Source organism: Hypanus sabinus, chromosome 5 (assembly GCF_030144855.1).
Source record: "Hypanus sabinus isolate sHypSab1 chromosome 5, sHypSab1.hap1, whole genome shotgun sequence".
Taxonomy (NCBI): domain Eukaryota; kingdom Metazoa; phylum Chordata; class Chondrichthyes; order Myliobatiformes; family Dasyatidae; genus Hypanus; species Hypanus sabinus.
Genome location: NC_082710.1, coordinates 54,410,572 through 54,434,655, shown reverse-complemented (window position 1 = coordinate 54,434,655; position 24,084 = coordinate 54,410,572). Strand labels below are relative to the sequence as shown.

General features: G+C 39.2%; 1 pseudogene; it reads left to right on the top strand.

Annotated features, from left to right (window-relative positions):
* Positions 1–24,084, top strand: part of LOC132394753 (very low-density lipoprotein receptor-like) — a 56,877-nt pseudogene that overhangs the window by 32,360 nt on the left and 433 nt on the right.

The window sequence follows — 24,084 nt, the reverse complement described above, 5'->3', positions numbered from 1 at the left end:
TGTTGGAAATGTGACGGTGAAAGGGATTGCATTTCAGGCAGTGATGAAGAGGATTGTGGTAAGTTGAAACCACTGCCTTTCAATCTTCACCCTGACAGTCCGAGTGAAAAACACCTTGGAGGGAAAAATATTTAATAGGCTATCAAACGTTGAAGATCATCAAATCAGTGCATCCTGTGTTTTAAAGAGACAAGAATGGTAGATATGTAACTTGTACACAAGTAATACTAATAGTTTTAACAAAGCATTGCTAATCTGTACATTGCCACAATAAATGAAATCAATTTAATCAGATTTCTTCCTCTTGGAAGCATATCAGCTTATGGATTAACCCGTTAAGTGCAAATTCAGTTGATGAAGTTAACTTGATCATTTTTGGTTTGCAAAGATCTGCTGCTGTTAGATTTTCATTTTAAGAATGTATACACAATTAGTCTTTCAGTGGATGTTTGTAATTGGATTGTGAAGGAATACCAGAAAGAATGATAGGAAAAAGATGAGAACAGTTGGAAGATAAATCTAAGTGTGGCATGCAGTCAAAATAAAACTAGCCTTACCACTTGTGCATTTTCTTGGGGATAACGTGGAACATGAACATATGAATTGGGAGTTGGAGGAAGCCACTGAGTTCCTCAAGTCTGTCTTTCCATTTGTAAAAACATGGCTGATCTGACTGATCTTCACTATGTGTTCCTGCTACTCTGGAAATACCCCATCCCTCTACCCTACCTCAGCTTATTACAAGTTTACCTTTGTTTGCCTTAAATTTTCTGTACTCTGCTTACTTATCCATTTTGAAGACTGGCTCCAGAGACTTAGACCATAAAATATAGGAGCAGAATTCGTCCATTTGGCCCATTGAATCTGCACCTCGCTTCATCACGGCTGATCCAGGTTTCCTCTCCGCCCCAATCTCCTGCCTTCTCCCCGTATCTCTTCATGCCCTGACCAGTCGGGAATCTATCAACCTCTTCCTTAAATAAACATAACAACTTGGCCAACTCAACTGCCTGTAGCAAAGAATTCCACAGATTCACCACTCTCTGGCTAAAGAAATTCCTCCTCACCTCCTTTCTAAAAGGACACCCCTCTATTCTGAGGCCTTGTCATTTGGTCTTCGACTCTACCACCATAGGAAACATCCCCTCCACATCCACTCTATCAAGGCCTTTCACCATTCAATAGGTTTCAATGAGGGCCCCCCCCCCCTCCATTCTTCTGAATTTCAGTGGATACCATCCCAGAGCCATCAAATGCTCTTCATATGAGAAACCATTCAGTGCTGGAATCATTTTTGTGATCCTCCTTTGAACCGTCTCCAGTTTCAGCTTGTCCTCTCTAAGATGAGGGCCCCAAACTGCTCACAATAATCCAAGTGAGGCCTCACCAGTGCTTTATAAAGCAGGCTTGTGACCCTTGAGACTGACTGGCTTGTCTAAAGCAGGTGCCATTTTCATTTTGAATAGTAACCATGTTTATAGTGCATGCACTCCACATTTGCCAATTTCCTTTGGGATTTTGTTTCAGTCAAGTTGCCTTGATCCTCAGTGAATGGAAGATTACCACACATTCCAACTACTAGTCTACTCTTGTGCTCCTTCGTTTAGATCGGCATCCATTCTCAAATAACCCTGTGCAGAATGCATTCTCTCAAATGCTTTTAGAAGCAAATAATTTATATTTTTATGTATATTCCCTCCACATGACATTTGCCTGCCGTCAAGTTTATTAGGTATACCCATTTAGAAACTACTTCTGCAAACCATGCCCTTTGACATCTTATCTCCCTGCGCAGCACAAGTGCTGGAATCTTGACAATTTAATAATGTGCTGCTCTGTTCATTAATTTTTTACTTTTCCATCTCACACTTTCACCATTGCCCTCTCTAACTTGTACAAGTCAGAATGCATCTGGAGAGAAAATGGCCACGTTTCAGCTCGATGGCCCTTGAATCAAAGTGAGGAAAGGGAGCTTAAATTCACTCATGTGGGGAAGTTTTGTGATGAGGTCATATCACGGTTGTTTAAAGTTTATCATTGATTCTGTCTGGTTGAGTAGTTAGAAAAAAATGTTGGAAACCTATAATGAGAATACTGAACATCTCGATCTGGGCATTTCCAGTATTGTTTCCAACACCTGTGTAGCTTTGTACCTCTTGATTTTATAGCCTTGTGTCCTCTCACAGCTAACTCTGCCACCCGTAATTGTCATCAGCAAATTTCATAAATTGCAGAAATTTAAGTCCTAGGCCCTAACAGCACTTGAGACTTGAAATGTTGACTGTCCATTTCCCTCGCAGATGCTGCTTGGCCCTCAGTTTTCCTCCAGTGGTTTGTGTTTTTTTTCACTCCAAATTCTAATATCTGCAGTCCTTTGTTACCACTCTTTACATTTTGCAACTAGGAAAAGCACTTCTTTCCTGTTGTCCACTTAATCTCTTCCAAAGGACAAACTTCAAATTTAATACTGTGAAAATTTGAAGAAAAGATGCGAGATTTGGAAGACTTCTTGCCGTGATCTTAAGCCTATCAAACAAACTAAATTATCTACCTTGGCTTGTTCTAGGCAACCTTACATGTAGTCAAAAAGAATTTACTTGCTCCAGTGGCAAATGCATTTCAATATCATTCATGTGCAATGGTGAAGATGACTGTGGTGATGGAAGTGACGAAACGAGTTGTGTTCCTTCCAAGTGTGGCCCACATGAGTTTTGGTGCAACAGTTCTCAGTGTATTCCTGTGAGCTGGGTATGTGACACCAATGCTGATTGCAGTGATCAATCCGATGAATCTCCTGAACGCTGTGGGCATATTGCCCTTCCTCCTGTGGTTTGCTGTCCTGGTGATTTCCGTTGTGGTTCTGGTCAATGCATTCATAGTAAGTGGCAGTGTGATGGTGATACAGACTGCCAAGATGGAAGTGATTAAATCAATTGTGCTAAGTAGCTCTGTCTTCACACCATGTACCATCGACTTAAGTTGGTTGTGGAAGGATGTGTAGAAGGATGTGGTCATTTTGACTGAAGTGCTGAGAATAACATGATGCAGGAGATCTGTTAATAATCCTAAAGCAGAGGCCGCTAGGGAACAAGCTTTACAGGGGTAGGTCATTGTTGGGGTGAGGGGAGGTAATGAATGCTTAACTCTTAATCTCGTCAAGAACAAGCAAAAGCGGGGGACGTCACATGATGACATAGGTTCGAGACGCTGGAACCCAGCTCTCCCGTAAAAAATCAATAAATTAATGTTTAAGTGAAGAAAAGTTAGTCACTACTTTCTAAAAGTTACTTATAAACTACTCCGGATTGTTTCAAGTTATGCCTCACAAACAGAAGATGAAGAAAATTACTACCGTGAAGACAATGCAAGTTGGAACAGAATCAAAGCCCACTTCTGCCAAAGAACCGTGGGCTCAGGTACTTTATACCGCCGGCGATACAGAACAAGAAACTGCGGCAACATCGACCATTTCTAAAGAAAAAGACCAACGAGAACTGCGCAAACGTGAAGGAAGGAGCATGCGCAAACGAGAGCAACCAGAACTGCAAATCCCAGTTACGACCGAAACTGAAAGTGAAAGTGAATCTGAGGGAGAGTCAGCTTCTCTGGAAAAATCAGACGAAGATGGAGGTAAAAGTCTTTCTGGAAATATAGAAAAGACTTTGATGCAAATAATGCATTAATTAGGCGCATTAAAAGTAATCAAAAGAAAAATGACAAATATGGAGATGATGCATGATAAAATGACAAAAAGACAGGAAAAAATGGAAAAGAGAATTATAGATTTGGAAACTACAACAGAAGGCATAGTTGAAAGAATGAATAAAATGGAAAATGATACTACTGCTTGGACATCAGAAAGAAAACAATTTATGGAAAAAATTGATAAGCTTGAAAATTTTAGTAGACGAAACAATATTAAAATTGTTGGACTTAAGAAGATATAGAAGGAGAAGATCCAATATTTTTTTTTTCAAAAATGGATCCCTGAAAAATTGGAAATGGAAGGAGAAACTCTAATTGAGATTGAAAGGGCTCATAGAGCCTTAAGGTCAAGACCTCAAGCTGATCGAAATCCACGATCAATTTTGATAAAATGCTTAAGATACCAAGATAAAGAAAAGATCCTGAAGGCAGCTGCCCAATGTGCCAAAAAGAGACACGGGCCATTGATGATAGCAGGGAAGGCAGTTCTTTTTTAATCTGATATAAGTTATAACCTTTTGAAGAGAAAGAAGGAATTTAACCCAGCGAAAAAAGTCTTATGGGAAAAGGGTTATAAATTTATAATGCGTCACCCAGCAACATTGATAATTTTTTTGGAGGAGGGAAAAAGAAGATTTTTCACCGATTATCGAGAAGCGGAGGAGTTCGCACAAAAACTTCCATTTATTTGCTAATTACACATAGAGACTTCCAAGCATAATGGATTAAAGATGAAGATAGAGACAGTGAATGGAAGTGATGGACATTTAAGGATGATACAGGGGAGAAAAGCAAAATTTCAGAAATACTAATTGAGAATAGTATTTTTTTTCTTCTTATATACTTTTTTATGTTGCGGGGGGCTGGGGAGCTTTGGATCGGTTACTGTGGGATTCACGTGTGTAATCATGGTGATCACCATGACCCGTACAACAGAGGGGGATAATGTTGTGTTCCTTTTTTTCACAACATTAGTAGGGGGGTATTTTGTTTTTTTTTCTTTATACTCTATTTTTCTTCTATCTTTCTGCCTGGATGATCGGTGGGGACACACATAGCAACATGGAGAATTTTAAAAAGATTTCCCAAGATACCACGAAAGTTGAAAGATTAGGTATTATTATAGATTGGAGTAACATAATTAAAAATAATGACTAATTTACTGAATTTTTAAAGTTTTAATGTTAATGGGCTTAATGGACCGGTAAAAAGAAAAAGAATTTTAACATACATTAAAAAAATGAAAATAGGTATAGCTTTTTTTTACAAGAAACACATTTAACAGACAAAGAACATCAGAAATTAAAAAGAGACTGGGTTGGAAATGTTATTGCAGCTTCATTTAATTCAAAGGCGAGAGGAGTTGCAATTTTGGTTAATAAAAATTTACCAATTAAAATACAAAGCGTATTCATTGATTCAGTGGGGAGATATGTAATTATACATTGTCAAATTTTTTCAGAACTATGGACTCGTATGAATATTTATGCACCAAATGAAAATGATGTAAAATTTATACGAGGTCTTTTTGAATTTGGCTAACGCACATGACAAAATATTAATAGGTGGAGATTTTAACTTTTGTCTAGATCGAGTTTTAGATAGATCAACAAAGGTTGTCACAAAATCAAAAGTAATAAAATTAACTCTATCATTGATGAAAGACTTAAACTTGATTGATGTATGGAGAAGAATTAATCCAAAAGAAAGAGATTATTCATCTTATTCAAATAGACATAAAACATATTCAAGGATAGATTTTTTCCTATTATCAATGAATATTCAAGATAGAGTGAAAAATGTGGAATATAAAGCGAGAATATTGTCAGATCATTCTCCTTTGATAATGACAATGATAATGACAGATAAAGAGGAATCAATTTATAGATGATTTAATTACTAAAATGTCAAGATTTTTGTGATTTTATGAAAAAGCAGATTCAGTTCTTTTTAGATACAAATTCACATTCAGTTGATGATAAATTCATATTGTGGGAAACAATAAAGGCATATTTGAGAGGTCAGATAATAAGTTATACTTCTAAAATTAAGAAGGAATATATGATAGAAATAGATCAATTGGAAAAAGAGATTACAAAATTAGAAAAAGAATCTCAAAGAAATATGACAGAAGAAAAATGAAGGCAACTTATTAATAAGAAGTTACAATATAATACACTCCAGACATATCGAACAGAAAAAGCAATTATGAGAACTAAACAGAGATATTATGAACTAGGTGAAAGATCACATAAGGTCCTTGCATGGCAGTTAAAAACAGACCAGACTTCTAAAACAATAAATGCAATTCGAACAAGAGTAAATAAAATTACTTATAAACCTTTAGAAATTAATGAAACTTTTAAGAGTTTTTATTCTGAGTTGTATAAATCAGATCACAAAATGATAATGTCAAGATAGAAAGGTTTTTATCACAAATAACTCTTCCAAAATTAAATACAGAAGAACAGAAGGGATTAGATATGCCTTTTACATTGAAAGAGGTCGAAGAAGCCCTACGATCACTTCAAAGTAGTAAATCTCCAGGAGAACTTGGTTTTCCGCCTCAATTTTATAAAAAGTTTAAAGATTTATTAATTCCTCCTTTTATGGAGTTAATACATCAAGTGGAAAGAACGCATAAACTTCCAGAATCTTTTTCGACAGCTATTTTAATAGTATTGCCAAAAAAAGATAGAGATCTTTTAAAACCAGCATCATATAGACCTATTTCTTTATTAAACACTGATTATAAAAATCTTATCTAACAGATTATCTAAATACTTACCAAAATTAGAACATATGAATCAAACAGGATTTATTAAAAACAATCGGCAGATAATGTAACTCAGTTATTTAGTATAATTCATTTGGCACAAAAGAGGGAGGAAATGAGTGTGGCAGTAGCATTAAGATGCAGAAAAAGCACTTGAAAGATTGGAATGGGATTTTTTATTTAAAGTATTGGAAAAATATGGATTAGGAGTATCTTTTATAAAATGGATTAAAACCTTAAATACTAATCCCAAAGCTAAAGTAGTGACAAGTGGTCAAATTTCAACACCATTTCGGCTAACAAGGTCGACTAGGCAAGGTTGTCCGTTATCACCTGCTTTATTCGTGTTGGCGATAGAACCATTAGTTGAATTAATTAGAATGGACCCAGATATTAAGGGTTTTAGAGTTAATCAGGAAGAATACAAGATTAACTTATTTGCTGATGATGTTCTGCTTTATTTAACAAACCCATTGCACTCGTTGCATAAATTATCCTATAGATTAGAAGACTATGGGAAAATATCAGGTTATAAAATGGGAGAAAAGTGAAATTTTACCTCTTACTAAAGGAGATTATAGTCAATGTCGATTAATAACACAATTTAGGTGGCCGACAAATGGTATAAAATAGTTAGGTATAAGAGTTGATAATTATATAAAGAACTTCTATAAATTAAATTACTTACCATTACTGAAAAAAATTCAAGATCTTGATAAATGGATGATATTACCAATAACATTAGTAGGTAGAGTAAATACCATAAAAATGAATATATTCCCTAGACTACAATACTTATTTCAATCACTACCAATACAACTACCTCAGAAGTTATTTCAAGAGTTAAACGAATATGTGAGGAAATTCCTTTGGAAAGGTAAAATGTCAAGAATATCGTTGGAAACATTGACATGGAGATTTGATCTAGGAGGGTTACAACTTCCAAATTTTAAGAATTATTATAAAGCAAATCAATTTAGATTTATTGCATCTTTTTTTGAGAAAGATAGACCGGCATGGATTAGAATAGAACTAGATAAAATAGAAGAAAATACAACAGAAGATTTTATATATAAATGGGAATCTAAATGGATACGGGAAAAGAAAGAATCTCCTATATTAAAACATTTGATTGACTTATGGAATAAGATAAATGTTGATGATGAGACAAAAATCTTTATTAGCAAAGAGATCTTTAATTCAAAATAGACTTATTCCTTTTACAATGGATAATCAACTTTTATATAATTGGTTTCAAAAAGGGATTAGATATATAGGAGATTGTTTTGAAGGAGGTATATTAATGTCATTTGATCAATTAAAGAATAAATATAAAGTATCCAACAACACTTTTTTTGTTACTTCCAACTAAGAGCTTATTTAAGAGAAAAATTAGGTCAATGTTATTGCTGAAATCTAATGAAATAGAAATTTTAATTCAAAAAGGAAAGATTAAAAAATTTATCTCTTGTATGTATAACTTGATTCAAAAACAGGCAATTAAACAAGGAGTCTATAAGTCAAGACAAAAATGGGAAAGTGACTTGAATATTAAAATTGAAGAAACAAATTGGTCAAGACTATGTCTTGATAGTATGACAAATACAATAAATGTCCAGTTAAGATTAGTGCAATATAATTTTTTACATCAATTATATATTACACTACAAAAAATAAATAAATTAAACCCAAATTTATCCAATCAGTGTTTCCGATGTAACCAGGAAATCGGTACTTTTTTACATTCTACTTGGTCTTGTTCTAAAATTCAACCTTTTTGGACAAATTTAAGAGTTTTATTGGAACACAACTTCCACATAATCCAATATTATTTTTACTAGGCAATATTGAAGGGATAAAACCGAAACCCAAATTGAATAAATATCAGAAAGAATTTATAAAAATTGCATTGGCAGTAGCAAAAAAGGCTACTTGGAAATTGGATACATACTAAGTATAGATCGTTGGAAGAAGGAAATTTATGGCTGTATTCCACTTGAAAAAAATTACTTACAATTTAAGAGATAAATATGAAACATTTTTGAAAGTTTGGCACCCTTATTTACAAAAGACAGGATTAAATATATAGGTGCTCCGAAGATTAAATAATTGGTTATTTGGGGAAAGAAATAAATATATATACTAAAGTTATTATGAACTCCATGGAGCATGTGGGGATCTTCCGATATCCAGGCATTCTTTCTTTTTTTTTTCCTTTCTTTCTTTTTTTTTATATAGGGATGTTAGGGGGGAGGGTTTAAGGGGAGGGGGGAAGGGTATATATATCTATTTCATATATTCTTTTATTTCTGTAATTATTTGAAAAATCAATAAAAAAAAGTTTATAAAAAAAAAAGAACGAGCAAAAGCTAGCTTCCCACCTAGGGTGCTATCTATAATAGCGCAGTGATTAGTGCGACACGATTACAGCTCAAGGAGTTGGAATTCAGGGTTCAGTTGCGGCATCCTCTGTAAAATGTTCATACATTCCTCCCATATGTGCGTGGGTTTCCTCCCACAGTCCAAAGATGTACTGGCCAATAGGTTAATTAGTCATTCTAAATTGTCCTGTAATTAGGCTAGGGGTTAAATAAGTGAGTTGCTGGGCAACATGACATGCTAGGCCGGGAGGTATTCTGTGCTGCATCTCCGTATAAAACTAAATTAATTTAAAACAGTAAACTTGATATACATATTGTTGATACGTACCCCTTAATGGCAGTCAGCAGTTACAGTTCCTGAAATGATATCTGGATTTCTACAAGTTTGTGATAGCTAATTAAATTGAGCAGTTGAGATTTTACAGAACCTTTCAATTCATATGATTAATTTATGCCTACACATTAATTATTACTCTGGATTTTTGATTCTCCATTTGTACTGTGATGTTTGCCTTTTAAAATACAGCTGTTATTGCTGTCAGTTAGCTGCATTATGTATATTTATTCATTTTCGTATGCACTTGGCTCATTTCCAGTGTGTGCATTATCTCTTTGCCCTCCTGTTAAACTCTCTAATTTACTGTAATTAAAACAATGCTCAAATTACTCAGGTCATGCAATATCTATTGAGAGCAATTTTCACATTACTTATCAGAACTCCTTTCATGAACCTGTGAATTTCCAGCCCATGTACATCATACGTCATACTTCACATTAGACATTTTGATTCAATCTCTAACATAATAAACAAGGCAGAGGTGGGCTGTCTTTCTTTTAAGCCTGTGCTCTGCCTTTCAGGCTTGTGATTGGCTCCATTTTCCTGCATTATCTGCACAGCTCTCAATTCACTTCTATGCAGAGATCTACCAAAACTGAACTCTGACTGGGGCATCACTATCCTCAGCAAATGTGAATTCCAAAAATTCACCACTCTAGAAAATGCTTCTGTAATCTACCCTCACCTCATTACCCCCCCCCCCCCCCACCATTAATCTCTCTGGAAACAAAACCAGGGAAACATCCTACATCCATTCTGAGCCCTGTAAGAATTCTTTTTTTCAATGGAATCACCCTCTTTCTTTCACCCTAGAGAATACAGTTAAGCATCCATCACGGTTTTTCATGTGTACTTTGGGGCAGGAGAATAAATTGCACAAAAGCACAGGTCCTTCTGAACAAAACCTAATATAATGGCAGTACAAATTGCTCCAACAGTCAGTAATCTTCACTTGGAATGTGAGTTTTCAGTGACTTGTGTATAATGTGACTCGTGTCCACTTGAGCAACATTTCTCAATTCATTCTCTGTGAATATCTGGATGACTTTATGATTTTAATTATATTTCACTTGTCATATTCTTTCCCACTGCATGGATTGGAAGTGTCATTAATTGGGCGACACGGGAGCGTAGGAGTTACCGTTACGTTTTACACCACCAACTGTGAGATTGGAATTCCGTTCTCACCTCTGTCTGTGAGGAGTTTGCACATCCTCCCCATAACGGCATCAGTTTCCTCTGGGTTCTCCAGCTTCCTCTCACATGTAGGAGGCATGCAAGAAAGGATTAATAAATTGTGGGCATGTATTGTTGGCATTGGATGCATGCAACACCTATGGCCTGCCCCCTGCATACTTTGCTGTGTTGGTCGTTGATGCAAGCAGTACATTTCACTGCATGTTTCAATGTGCATGTAGCAAATAAAGCAAATCTTTTTACTTTACTTTAAAGGAGATTTGCAAGGCAGGGTTCTGTAGTAATTTGCACTGAAACACTTCCAGAGGAGGTGGTGGAAGCAGATAAATAGCAACGTTTAAGGCTCATTTGGATGGGGATATGAAGAGCTAGAGAACAGAGGGAACTATAGCACATGCCGACAGATAGGCGTAGTTTAGGTGTGCATCATGATCAGTAGTGAGCCAACCCTTCTACTGCTATGATATACTGTTCCATGTTCCCAGTTCTACATTGCATCTCTCATTCTAATGTGGGTTTGTATTGGCATGTGTTAAATTTTTATTCCAATTGCCCAGTCACTTTTGATGTACAACTTCTTGGTTTCTGCTAAGGCAACTTCAAGAATAACATCCCAGGAGCAAAAATTGTCTTGTTACTGAATAACTGTTGAAATTCATGCACCCTGTGGAAAAGTCACTCTAGACCACTTTACTTTTGAAGTTTATTTTCCAGTAAAGTTTCATTTTGTAAACTTGGTCCTAGTCAGTGAGGTGAACTATCTGGAGCTATCCCAGCCAGCCACAATACATTGCAAGTACAATTTAGTTGATACTTTTTTCCCTTATACCAGCCTTGTATTTATAAATCTGATTTTTAACTAAAATCTTCTCAATGTTCGTCAATACCAAAGCTAAGCTGCAATTCCTACAGGTCTGTGCTCTGGAATTGATCAATTATACCTCAAATCTAAACCAGTTCTTTTCTAAATTAACTTTTTAAACTAAAACTTTCTCATTCTCAAGTTTTGTGGATGCACAAGCTTAACGAGCACCAGATAGCACTAGATCTTTGGAACTCTACCCTGATGGTGGTGGATTGTAGATGTATTCAAAGTGAAGATGTATGAAAGGTCAAGGAATTGAGGGTTACAATATTTTGAATGGCACAAGAGAGCTGAGGCCAGAATATGTAGTGACAATGTTGCATGGTGGTGCTGGCTTTGAGAGAACAGGTAGACTATACCTATCATCATGCATTCTTATACCATGTCCATCTGAAACCACAAAGATGAAATCCAGCTTAAGACCAAAATCTAAATCCCCTACTGCAACTAAATTTTCAGCCAGCTATTAAACTGTTCAAATTATGTACCTAAAATGCTAGCCCAATGCTAGGCAAGAATTGATTTTACAAATACTGCATTTTGATTCCAGCTCCACTGACATGCGGACTAGATGAATTCAGATGTGGTAGCGGTGACTGTATCCATCAAAGTAAACTGTGTAATGGATTTGGAGACTGCCCTGACGTTAGTGATGAAACCATCTGCAAGAATGGTAGGTTGCTGATTCACTAAAGTATCAGCTAATGTTTAAGTTTATTAATGGCTTGAGATTTAGATAATCTCTTAATATTAGATTGCACAGGATCAAATGACTTCAGATGTCAAAGTGGAGAATGCATAGATGTGTCTCAAGTATGTAATCGACACCAAGGACTGGAGTGATGAACCCTCTGGAGGATGTAGTAAGTACTTTAAAATCTAAGCCACACACATAAAATGCTGGAGGAACTCAGCAGGTTAGGCAGCATCTATGGACAGACTAAACATTTGGTGTTTTGGGCCAAGACTCCGCATGAGGGCTTGAGAAAAAATGAAATGAGGGGAAGAAGAGGTACATGGTGATAGGGGAAACCCGGGGGGGGGGGGAGTGGGCAGGGTTAAGTAAAGAGTAGGAAGTCAGTTGGTGAAAGAGATAATGGGCTGGAGAAGGGGGAATCTGATAGAAAATGGTAGAAGACAATGGAAGAAAGGGGAAGGTGAAAGAGGGTAGGGTAATTACCGGAAGTGACCCTTTTATCTCTTTACTTCACCTGTTCCCCTCCCTCTCCTGGAATCACCGATCACCAACCACCTTGTGTATCCACCCCTCACCCACCTTCATACTCTTTAGACATTTGCCTTTGTTCTTCCAGCCCTTGTGAAGGGTGTCGGCCTGAAACGTCAACTCTTTTCTGTGGATGCTGCCTGGCTGGCCGAGTTCCTCCAGAGTTTTTTCAGCTATGTTGAATACTCTCCAAGCTCCCCCCAATGCCTCGCCTCCTCCCCTTTCTCCTGCAGTCCACTTTCCACTCCTATCAGATTCCTTCCTCTCCAGCCCTTTACCTTTCCCACCCACCCAGCTTCACCTATCACCTTCTATATTGCCTTCCTTCCCCTTCTCCCACCTTTTTATGCTGGTGTCTTTCCCCTTCTTTTCCAGCCCTGAAGAAGGGTCTCGGCCTGAAACGCCAACCATACTCTTTTCTATAGATGTTCCCTGGCCTGCTGAGTTCCTCCACTATTTTGTGTGTGCTTCTTGGGCTTCCAGCATCTGCAGATTTTCTCATGTTTATGGCTTTAAAGTCTAATCTAGAGAAAATGAGTTCAATAGGCTCAATAGGTGCATTTAATGTCAGAGAAATGTATACAATATTCATCCTGAAATTCTTTTTCTTCACCAACATCCATGAAAACAGAGGACTACCCCAAAGAATGAATGACAGCTAAACATTAGAACCCCAAAAGCCCACCAGCTCCCTCTCCCACACACGAGCAGCAGCAAAGCAATGAACCCCCACCCACCAGCAAAAAAGCATCGGCACCCCCACCGATCACTCAAGTGTGCAGCAAGGCATCAATAAAGACACCGACTTGCAGTACCCCAAAGAGTACACGTTCACCCGGTAATTCAGCACACCACAGGCTCTCTCTCTCTCTCTCTCCCTAATAATGGAAAAAGAGGTGTCCCTGTTTCACAGCGAGAGGTGAGGCATAACAAGCAACTCGCTGATTTACGATGTTAAATGTCTGTTGCGTCGCTTTTTCCGAGTTCTGTGCCCAAAGAACTCGGGTCTCTGGGCGCCCAGCCAGCAGTGCTGCTTATGATTTTCCGTCTCCCACGACACATCCAGCGGCGGCACCGGCCTTGAATCCGCCCACCTCCAGAGCCACGAAAATCCGGCACTCTGAAGGCACGCTAGTCTTCCAGGCCGCATCGTGGCATATCGAAAAGCGAATGGTTGTGAGACCCCGAGGGTGGGTCCCATTTCCGCAAAGAACCAGAGTCAGCGTGTAACTCCAGGTCAGGATCTTCATAAGAACCTTGAAAGGGGGAAGAAAAGAGATATGAAAGATAGAAATAGAGCTCTTTCCAGAGATGGAACCAAAGGGCATCATCCTCCTTCTAAGTTCTAATATTTGGTTTGGCTGAATTGATGATCTTACTAATTATGTAACTTAAACCGAGTTATTTTTGTGTGTGGCAGGGCACCACGATAACCTAGTGGTTCACGCGACTCTAGTACAGCTCAGGGTTTTCCAGAGTTCAGTTCTGGCACCATTCTGTGGGGAGTCTTTCTCTATCTCCCTACGGAATGCATGGGTTTTCTCTCGAGTCCTCTGGTTTCCTCCCACAGTCCAAAGACATACCTGCTCGGTTAGTTGGTCATTTTAATTTTCCCATGATTAGGTTAGGGTTAACTGGGTTTCTTGAAGGGCCAGAAGGGCCTACTCCATGCTGTATGGTAACATAAATGTAATTTCTGTTGATGCTGAAATTCGCATGCAGTAACTTTTATGAAAAGTCTAGTGTAAATGCACATTGCATTAGGAGCAAGTGCATAGTTACTTGGCTTTCTTGTTCCTACAGATGTAAATGAATGTTTAATGAACAATGGAGGTTGTTCTCATATCTGCATCGATCTCCTAATTGGGTACAAATGCGGATGTCCTGCAGGATTTCAGCTAGTTGAAAGGGACTGTGTAGGTAGGATGAGTTTCTAAGCAGGTTACAGCAAAATCGATCAGCTAGAAAATGAAATGATTTTTACTTTTCTTCAGATGTTGATGAATGTCAAAATCTTGCAACATGTAGTCAAATTTGCATCAATTTGGAAGGAAGTTACAAATGTGAATGCCACCAAGGATATCAAATGGATCCAGCCACTGGGATTTGCAAAGCAGTTGGCAAGTACAATTTGAGCTCAACATTTAAACTTAAAAACTTTTAAACATTTAAATTTATCATTATAATTTTCTTCTAGCTATGGATACTTAACCAGATGTGAGTAATGTGTTTACACCAGTAATCCAGTTCTGTGTAGTTTTATTTGTGTTGGTACCGTTTAAATCCATGAACTTAAAGTAACAGATTGGTAATGCCATGTTCCACGAGTGGAGGAGTCAAAATCTATCTTAAGCAATTTTCCTTGAAAAGGCCGAATTTTGGTAACTGGTTTTCAGGGAAATCAGAATGAGCAGGAAATGGTACATGCCTAAATGCACCTTCTGCATCAGAAGAAAGTTGCAAGAAGTCATTCACATTTTGAGCTTTGATTATGTAGTTCACTAGGACTGACACAGTCTTAATAAATAAACTTATTAACCTCAGGTTTGTGCTGAAATTTGTAGCTAAGTGTCAGAAATTCCTGAATTATTCTTTGTACTGAAGACAGATTAAGGTTGCCATTAAACAAGAAGGATACTGATTTCTGTTTTTGGGAGTACGGTAAGGACAATATCTGGTATACTTGAAATGACCTTCTATAAACTGTGAGTAGCCTTAACTACTAGACAAAATGCTGTTTAACCTATCCCTAATGGGCTTGTCTGGATATTGGCCTGTATTGCTTCCAAATTTGGTGGTTCTGGTTCAATTATTTCTAATGATCCACAGGGAAGGAGCCATATTTGATCTTCACAAATCACCATGACATCAGGAAGCTAGGTCTTCATCACCAAAAGTACACATAGTTGGCAGTGCAGCTGAGAAATGCTGTGGCACTGGATGCTGATATTGCAGGACAGATAATTTTCTGGGCTGACTTGGATCAGCGGGCTATCTTCAGGTAACTAAACCACTGAATCCATAACTAACACTGCAACTTGTCTTCCAAAATATAGAAACGACAAGTGGATCAGTCTGAATGAATGAAACACTGTTTAATATGTAACGGGTGTTGAATTTCAGATTAAGAATGGTGACTAATTTAATTTTATCCTTAACACTAATGTTTTGATCTTCAAGTACGGAAATTAAATTGGGTATAAGCCACAACATCAACTTTGAAGTTTCTACAATTTGCTGAATTATATCAGACACCTTGTGCTGTAGACAAAACAACTGTGTTCATTTATTGAATATGTTCTGATTTAGTGCAATATATTTATATCACTTAATCCTGTTGCAGTGCATCCATCAACAGAGTTGGTGTTTCCAAGGTCCTCAAGGAGATCGACTTCCCTATAGCGATTGCTGTGGACTGGGTTTACAAGCACCTGTACTGGACTGACCGTGGTTCAAAGACAATATCTGCAACCTTATTTGATGGAAGCAAAAGATTGACCCTCATTGATACTGTCTTGAAGGAGCCAGGTTCTGTTGCAGTTGATCCACTATCAGGGTACAGACTTTTTCCTCAATTTATGCTTGTACATACAGTCGAACATGCAATAATGTTTATACATGAATATTTTTGTCCACTGGATTTTAACTACCTCGACCTCCACTCCGCATTGATCAGTGTAGAACTAGATTCATGCAAAAATGGGGAAGGCATGAATATCCTCTTGAAATATATTGAAGTCAGAAACAGTAGAGGCAGTATTTGTTTTCCTAAATGCAAATCGGCCTGGAATGAGCTTTTGAAAAGCTTAACCTGCTTTTTACTGTTCATTAGCCATACGATAAACTGATATCTTCACTTGAGTGTTTCCACTTCCAAATTGTAGCTCACAGTAATAGTGTAACGTAAGTGTTTGTCAAGTAGGATAAACCTAATGCTGTTGCCAACAGTACAAATCAGTGTTCACACCATATAACAAAAAATAATCGGAAGCTATATGATTTTTATATATGATTTTTATATATATGATTTAAAAGCTATAGGGCTTTTAAAAACCAATAAATTGCAACTAAAACAAGCAAAAAGGAGAGAAAAGATTAAAAAATGAATTAAAGTAGCCAATAATATAGAAGAGGAGATGTAGTAATGGGAGAATAGGAAATAGTGGACGAACTGAATAATGTTTTGGATCATTCTACACTATCAGTATACTGGAAGTTGAGTGTCTGGGGGAAATGGTGAGTGTAGTCACAGTTACCAGGGAGAAGACACTGAAAGATCTGAAGGTAGATGGTCACCTGGACCCAGATGGACTGCACCCCAGGTTTTAAAAGAAACAACTTCAGAGGTTGTGGAGGCATTAGCAGTGATAGTCATTGAAAAGTACAACACAGAAGCAGGCCCTTTGGCCCATCTAGTCCATGATGAACCATTTAAACTGCCTACTCCCATCGACCTGCACTGGGACCATAGTTAAAGTTTCACCTCTCACCCTTAACTCATGACCTCTTAATATACTCCAACCCAACCTCAGTGGAAAAAGCCTACTTACACTTACCCTATCTGTACCCCTCATAATTTTTATATACCCCTATCAAATCTCTTCTCAATCTTCTATGTACATGTCAATGGTAAAATTCCTAACCTATTCCATCTTTCCATGTAACTCGGGTATTTCAGACCCAGCAACATCTTTGTAATTTTTCTCTGTACTCTTTCAACCTTATTGACATCTTTCTGGTAGGCAGGAGATCAAATTTGCAAACAAAACTCCAAATTAGGCCTCACTCCTGCCTTATACAACTTCAACATAGCATCCCATCTCCTGTACTCAGTAGTTTGATTTATGAATACCAGTTTGCCAAAAGCTTTCTTTATGACCCTTTCAAGCTGCAACACCACTTTCAATAAATTATGGACCTGTGTTCCCAGATCAGTTTGTTTTACTGCCCCTGCCTGTGGTTTTTCAAAAATCACAAGGTTCTCAAATGTTTCCAGAAGACTAATGGCTGGTTCTTCGCTTGTGAAGATCAGGAGGGAAGAAGAGTCCTCAGGAGCGACAGCACGATCGTTGGTGACTGTAGAGGCCAATTCTGGATCTGCAGACTTTGGAGTAGTAGGGACACGGGAACAGCTCAGATGTGGGCGTTTGGTAGATGCAGGATCCTTCCTGCATCTCCTCTTCTCTTCAGAATTCCTCAAAATTCCTGGCTGCTCTGTGGATCAGTGTTCTCCAGTGGTCTCTGTCTCAAGCCAGCTGCTCCCACACATTGACTTCGATATTTACCTGAGAGAGCTGCTGTACCTCTTTTGCGTGGACCAGGATCTCTCTTGGCTGAGAGAGTTCTCTGTAGAGTACTGTTTTCAGTAACCTGGAGTTGTCCGTGCTAGCACATGGCCTGACCAGCGGAGCTGCCTGTGCAGCAAAGTGGCTTCTATGCTTGGAGGTTGGGCCTTCTCAGGACTTCATTGTCGGAAACCCATGATGGAGCTGAACCTGCGCTGATGGAGGTGCTCGAGCAACCGGATTTGCTTGCGGTACAAGACCCAGGCTTCACAGCTGGATAGCAGGGCTGTGATGACGGCTGTCCTGTATACCTGATTTTTTTTTTTTGTGGACTGATGCAGCTGGTGGTTCCTCCACGTGTCTCTGTAGGCGCCGGAAAGCACAGCTGCCCATTGCGTCGATTATCAATGTCCCTTACCACCGTAGCATTGTTGGAGATAACGCTGCCCAGGTAGGTGAACTGCTCAACTGTGGTGAGAAGGTGGTCATCATTGGTGATCTGAGGTGAGTTATAAACATCATGAGGGGGCTTCTGATGGAGGATCATTGTTTTCTTCAGACTGACTGTTAACCCGAAAGCCCTTGTAGCCTTGGCGAACTGAGTGACTGCAGCCTGTAGCGCATCTTTGGTGTGCGTGAGAAGAGCGCAGTCAACCGCATAGAGTAGCTGAAAAATGGGCTCTTGCAATCAGGTGAGAAGGCGGCAGAGATTGAGGATATTTCCATCAGTGTGGAACCGAATCTAGATGCTCTCTGAGGTGATTTCTTTTGCTTCCTATAGCATCATGCTGGAAAAGATGGCAATGAGTACTGGTACCAAAACATGGCCTTGTTTCACGCCGGTACTGATGGGGAATGGGTCAGACATGTCACTATTGTGTTTAACCTGACTGCTTTGGCCTTCATGGAGCTGCTGCAGGATGGTGAGGAATTTAGGGGACAGCTGAGCTTTGATAGAATCTTCCAGAGACCATCACGATTGACTGTACCAAAGGCCTTGGTCAGGTCAATGAACACCGTGTACAGTTCCACCTTCTGTTCACAGCACTTCTCCTGTTACTGGCCAGGACAAAGACCGTGCTGGATGTGCGTCTGTTCACTCTAAATCCACACTGACAGTCTCTGAGGTTGTGTTCAGCACTGGAAAAGATGGTTCTGTCCAAGAGAGTTCTGGGGAGGATCATCCTGGCAGTGGACAGCAGAGTAACGCTCCTGTAGTTTGAGCAATCCGACTTATCCCCTTTGCTCTTGTACAGGGCAACAATTACAGTGAAGTGGAGGTCATTTGGGACTGAACCTTTCTCCCAACAGAGTGTGAGCACCAGGCACTGTGGCCCAGAGAGAGAACACAACCAGTCTCAAACAGACAGGGGAGGTGACCATCGCATACCCCGGTTACATTCAGGGTGACTCGCAAATACACAAGCGAATAACTGTATAACCCAAGCTAAAATGTAACAGTAAATGAACTGGAACTCCCTTCCCTCCCCCAAAAATCCCACAAAAGCATTTTAACGCAAGAATAATAAACAGTGCTAGTCATTAGAAATTAGAAATGCAGAGGCGGGCTGTCACAGAATTATTAAGGAGTGCCACAGTATTTATTATTAAGGATGAAGTTGCAAGATATATAGAGGCTGGTCAATGTGGTTTCCAAACAGGGAAATCTTACCTGGAAAAGACCTTCTCAGAGGCTTTTTGAATTTTCAAAAGGTCTTTGACAAGGTGTTGCACACGAGGCTATTAAACAAGATGGTGTTACTGGAAAGATAATCCTCATGGACAGGAAGATTGGCTGACCGACAGACGGCAAAGAGTGGGAATAAAGGGAGCCTTTTCCACTTGCCTGTCTGTGCCCAGTGATGTTCTGCAGGGGTTGCTGTTGGATATGCTACTTTTCATGATGTAGGGTCGTCATCTGGATGTCGGAGTTGATGGCATCGTGGATAAGTGTGAGGATAATACAAAGATAGATGGAGGGGCAGGAAGTGTTGGCGAAACAGGGAGGCTGCAGAAGGATTACGACAGATGAGGATAATGGGCAAAGTAGCGGCAGATGGAATACAGTGTAAGGACGTGTATGCTCACGCACTTTGATAGAAGGAATAAAAGTGTAGACAATTTTTTAAAATGGGGAGTGGATTGAGAAATCAGAGGTGCAAAAGGGACTTGGAAACCGTAGTACAGGATTCTCTAAAGATTAACTTGCAAGTTAAGTTATAGTAAGGAAGGCAGACTTAATGATACCATTCCTTTTGAGAGGATTAGAATTTAAAAGCGAGGATGTAATGCTGAGGTTTTTGGGGCATTGATCTGACCATATTTGGAGTACTGCGCAGTCTTGGATCCCATATCTAAGAAACAATGTGCCATCATTAGAGAGTTCAGAGGAGGTTTTCAAGAATGACCTGGGAATGACAGTGTTAACATTTAAGGAGCATTTAATGACACAGCTTTTATTTGCCAGAGTTTAGGGGGTTCTTATTGAAAACTACTGAATATTGAAAGGCCTAAACAGAGTGGAGGTGGGGAGGATGTTGCCAATAGTGGGAAAGTCTAGGACCAGAGAGTAGAGCCTTCAAATAAAAGGATATCCCTTTTAGAACACGAGAAATTTCTTCAACTGGAGGGTGGTGAACCTGTGGAATTCACTGCTGTGGAAGCCAAGTCATTGGGTATTATTTAAAGCAGAGGTTGATACGTTCTTGATTACTAAGAGTTTCAAAGGTTGCAGGAGAATGAATGTTAGTGGAAAATAAATCAGCCATGATTGAATGACAGACTATACTCAATAGGCCGAATGGCCTTATTGTGCTGTTATGACTTATGGTCTTATCAAAGTTCAAAGTGCATTTATTATCCAAGTATGTGTACGCTATACAACTTAAGATTCATCTTATAGGCAGTCACAAAACAAAGAAACCCACCAAGAACCCATTAAAAAAAATTCAATGTCGAACTTCCAATGTGCAGAGAGAAGGAAAATTGTGCAAACAATAACTGTAAGTAGGTAGCATTCAGAACTGAATTTTTGCAAAAAAAGACATGAAGCCAGGCATCAACTGCAGCTGGAGCAAACCACAGCCTCAATTCATCATACACCCGAGGAGACGTCACAGGACCACAGATGCGTGCACCAGGCATCACTGCGGGCAGAGCAGGCCACAGCCTCAGTTCAGCGCAGAGCTGAGTAAACATCACGGAGCAGCGTGCAGAGCCAGCCCATTTCTCACCTCCAGTTCTAACACCCTGACCTTTTCGATCTGGCCCGGGTGCTTAAATCACCCAAACATCACGACATTCCTCGTTCTCAGACAGCCCTGGGGCCCGGACTCTGCCGCCGTGGTTCAGCCTGTACCCAACCTTCCGAACTCGGCCCAGTGTTAAAATCAATCAGACATTAGGGCTTTCCTCACTCTTGCCTCTGCTTCTGCTTGCCCAGCCTTGCCTCTGCACGCCTCTATTGTTAGTGGTGATTATTATTAATAAGGTATTTAGTAGGTTTTTTGTTTTGTATTTTGCCACTGATGGGTAGTTGCTGGGCATCACCAGTGCCATCTTAAACGAGTCTTATAGTCCTGTGGTGTTTTTAAAAATAAAAGGTCACAAATTTAAAAGGCAATTCTTCACAATTGTTTAGATTTCCCTTTCTCTGGTGGTAGAAGCAGTATTTTTACACTTTGAACATACAGTAGGTATCTGGTTAGTATGAAAATGATCTTATTAGAACACACCAGTGGTGGAGTAGCCAGCTCTTAATGTGGTGTATGTAAGTAAGTCGAAGTGAGATGAGCTTTTTCAAATTTGATGGCTTGGTGTTTCAATGTGGCTCCATCCGCTTGCTGCTTTCTAGGTTTGTTTACTGGTCAGACTGTGGTGAATCAGCAAAGATAGAAAAAGCAGGAAAGAATGGTGATAATCGACAGTTCCTGGTTACCAAGGAGATTGAGTGGCCAAATGACATAGCACTCGATGAGTACCTCTATGAAACCATTTTGAGTTTTGAAACATGCCAGTGAATCTCAACTAATGTGCTCTTGCTCCCCCAACCCCAGACCTTGTGAAAGGCTGCCTCTATTGGGTTGATTCCAAGCTTCATACATTGTCAAGCATTGACCTGAGTAGTCGGGATAGAATCACGGTTCTGCATTCGCGTGAATTCCTTGCTCATCCTTTAGCACTTTCTGTTTTTCAAGTAAGTTTGAATGTTAGAAATCTGCAGAAGTAAAATGGTTTGAAAGGCAGTATTTTGTAACATGTACAAAATGTCTGTGTACAACTTATAGAAAGCTTTTGAGCCTCAAACCTTGCTGTGCAATTGGAGCAACATTTTCTACATGATGGCTCAACTTTCTGCAAATGATGGAAGTACTTTTGCTCTATAGATGGAACAATAACTAAGTTTGATTGGGTTACATTGCCATAATCACACTGGCTGATTAACTTTCCATCAGTGAAGATGTTTATTTATTTATTGAGATACAGTGTGGAGCAGACCCTTCTGGCCCTTCGAGCTATGCCACCCAGCAATCCCCGATATAACCCTAGCCTCATCATCGGCAGTTTACAATGACCAATTAACCTACCATCTGGTAAGACTTTGGACTGTGGGAGGAAACTGGAGCACCTGGAGGAAATCCACACAGTCATGGGGAGAATGTACAAATTCCTTGCAGGCAGCGATGGGAATTGAACCTGAGTCACCTGTACTGTAAAGCATTTGTGCTAACCACTTCACTACTGTGCTGCTCTTCAATGTCAATGTATGTGTTGACATTGTGATACTTGGTTGGTAGAACAATGTTACTTTTAAAATCTCAAAGCCAAGAAATGCCATATTTTGGATGTTAAGTTAGAATACTTCAAAGGTCACACTTTTCCAGGCCAAGGTCTAGACTTTACAGTAACATTGCTAATGTTATATTCTTTTACAGAGAAAGCATGATTACTGAACTAAGATACCCAGAGCCCAGTGTTCCAGTTCTAGATTTTGCAAGATTTGTTTCAAAGGCTAATTTTAGCCTTTTTAAGAGTGTGCAATTTTAACTTCCGGTTTGGAAGCTATTCCTAGGTGAAGATATTTGCATTTTGTAGTTTCTAGGCAGAAATGGTGCTTAAAGCTGTTGGATTATCTGTTCTACAAGAAACACCAATGCCACATTCTGATTTGGATAAAATCTCCCTGGACTTGTACGGCAGCTTGGTTCCTCCAGATGTGAACTTTGTTTTTATTAATTGGTGGCCACTCCACTATTTTGGGACCTGAGTGTTCTGATATTGATCTGCATATTTACATTATTGCATGAATTTATACCCATTGCCCACAAAAACGTGTGGTTATTAGGGGTCACCTGATATCTTAAATCATGCATTTTGCAGTGACTGATAAAGCCTCCAATCTGGATGTATCATGGCTTGGTATGGCAACCGCTCTGCCTGAGACCACAAGAAATTTCAGAGTTCTGGACATCATATAGACTAGCCTCCTCCCCATGGACTATGTCTACACTTCTCACTGCCCCGGGAAAGCAGCCAATTGCCCCACCCATCCCAGACATTTTCCCTTCGCCCTCTCCCATCAGACAGAAGAGGCAAGAACCAGAAAGCAAGTGCCCAGGCTCAAGGACAGCGCTGTTATGATTCTATTGAATGGTTCCCTAGCATAATGAGATGGGCTCTTGACCTCCTCATCTACCTCATAATGACCTTGCATCTTATTGTCTGCCTGCTCTGCGCTTTCTATGTCACTACAACACTTCATTCCATGTTGTTATTTTCCCTTTTACTGTCTCAATGCACTGTTGTAATCCAATGATCTGTATGGGTGGTATGAACCCAATTGTTCACTGTGCCCTCGTACATGTTTCAGTGATCCAATTCCAACTTTTCTGCTCCAGGACACTGTCCTTTGATTGATGGGGTGAATGAAGCCATCTATAAAGCCAACAAGTTCAGTGGAGAAGATCTTACAACTGTGATCTCTAATCTGGATAGACCACATGATCTTATTGTCTATCATGAAGTAATGCAGCCATCAGGCAAGTTTTTAATTTTGTACCCAATAAGAGAATTGATACTTTCATTTTTGAGTAGTTTAGGGAAGTCATCTTCCGGCCCACAAAATATTGCTGTCCTAATTTGTCAAATTTTATTGCTTCTTAGATATGGATCTGCTAGAGAACATGTTCCTTTTTATTGTAATACTGGTTATAAATAACAATAGGCATGCACAATATCATTTGCTGATAGTGTTGAATTGGAAATTAATTGACTGAGTTAGTCAAATGTTACATATCATCTGTTACAACCAACA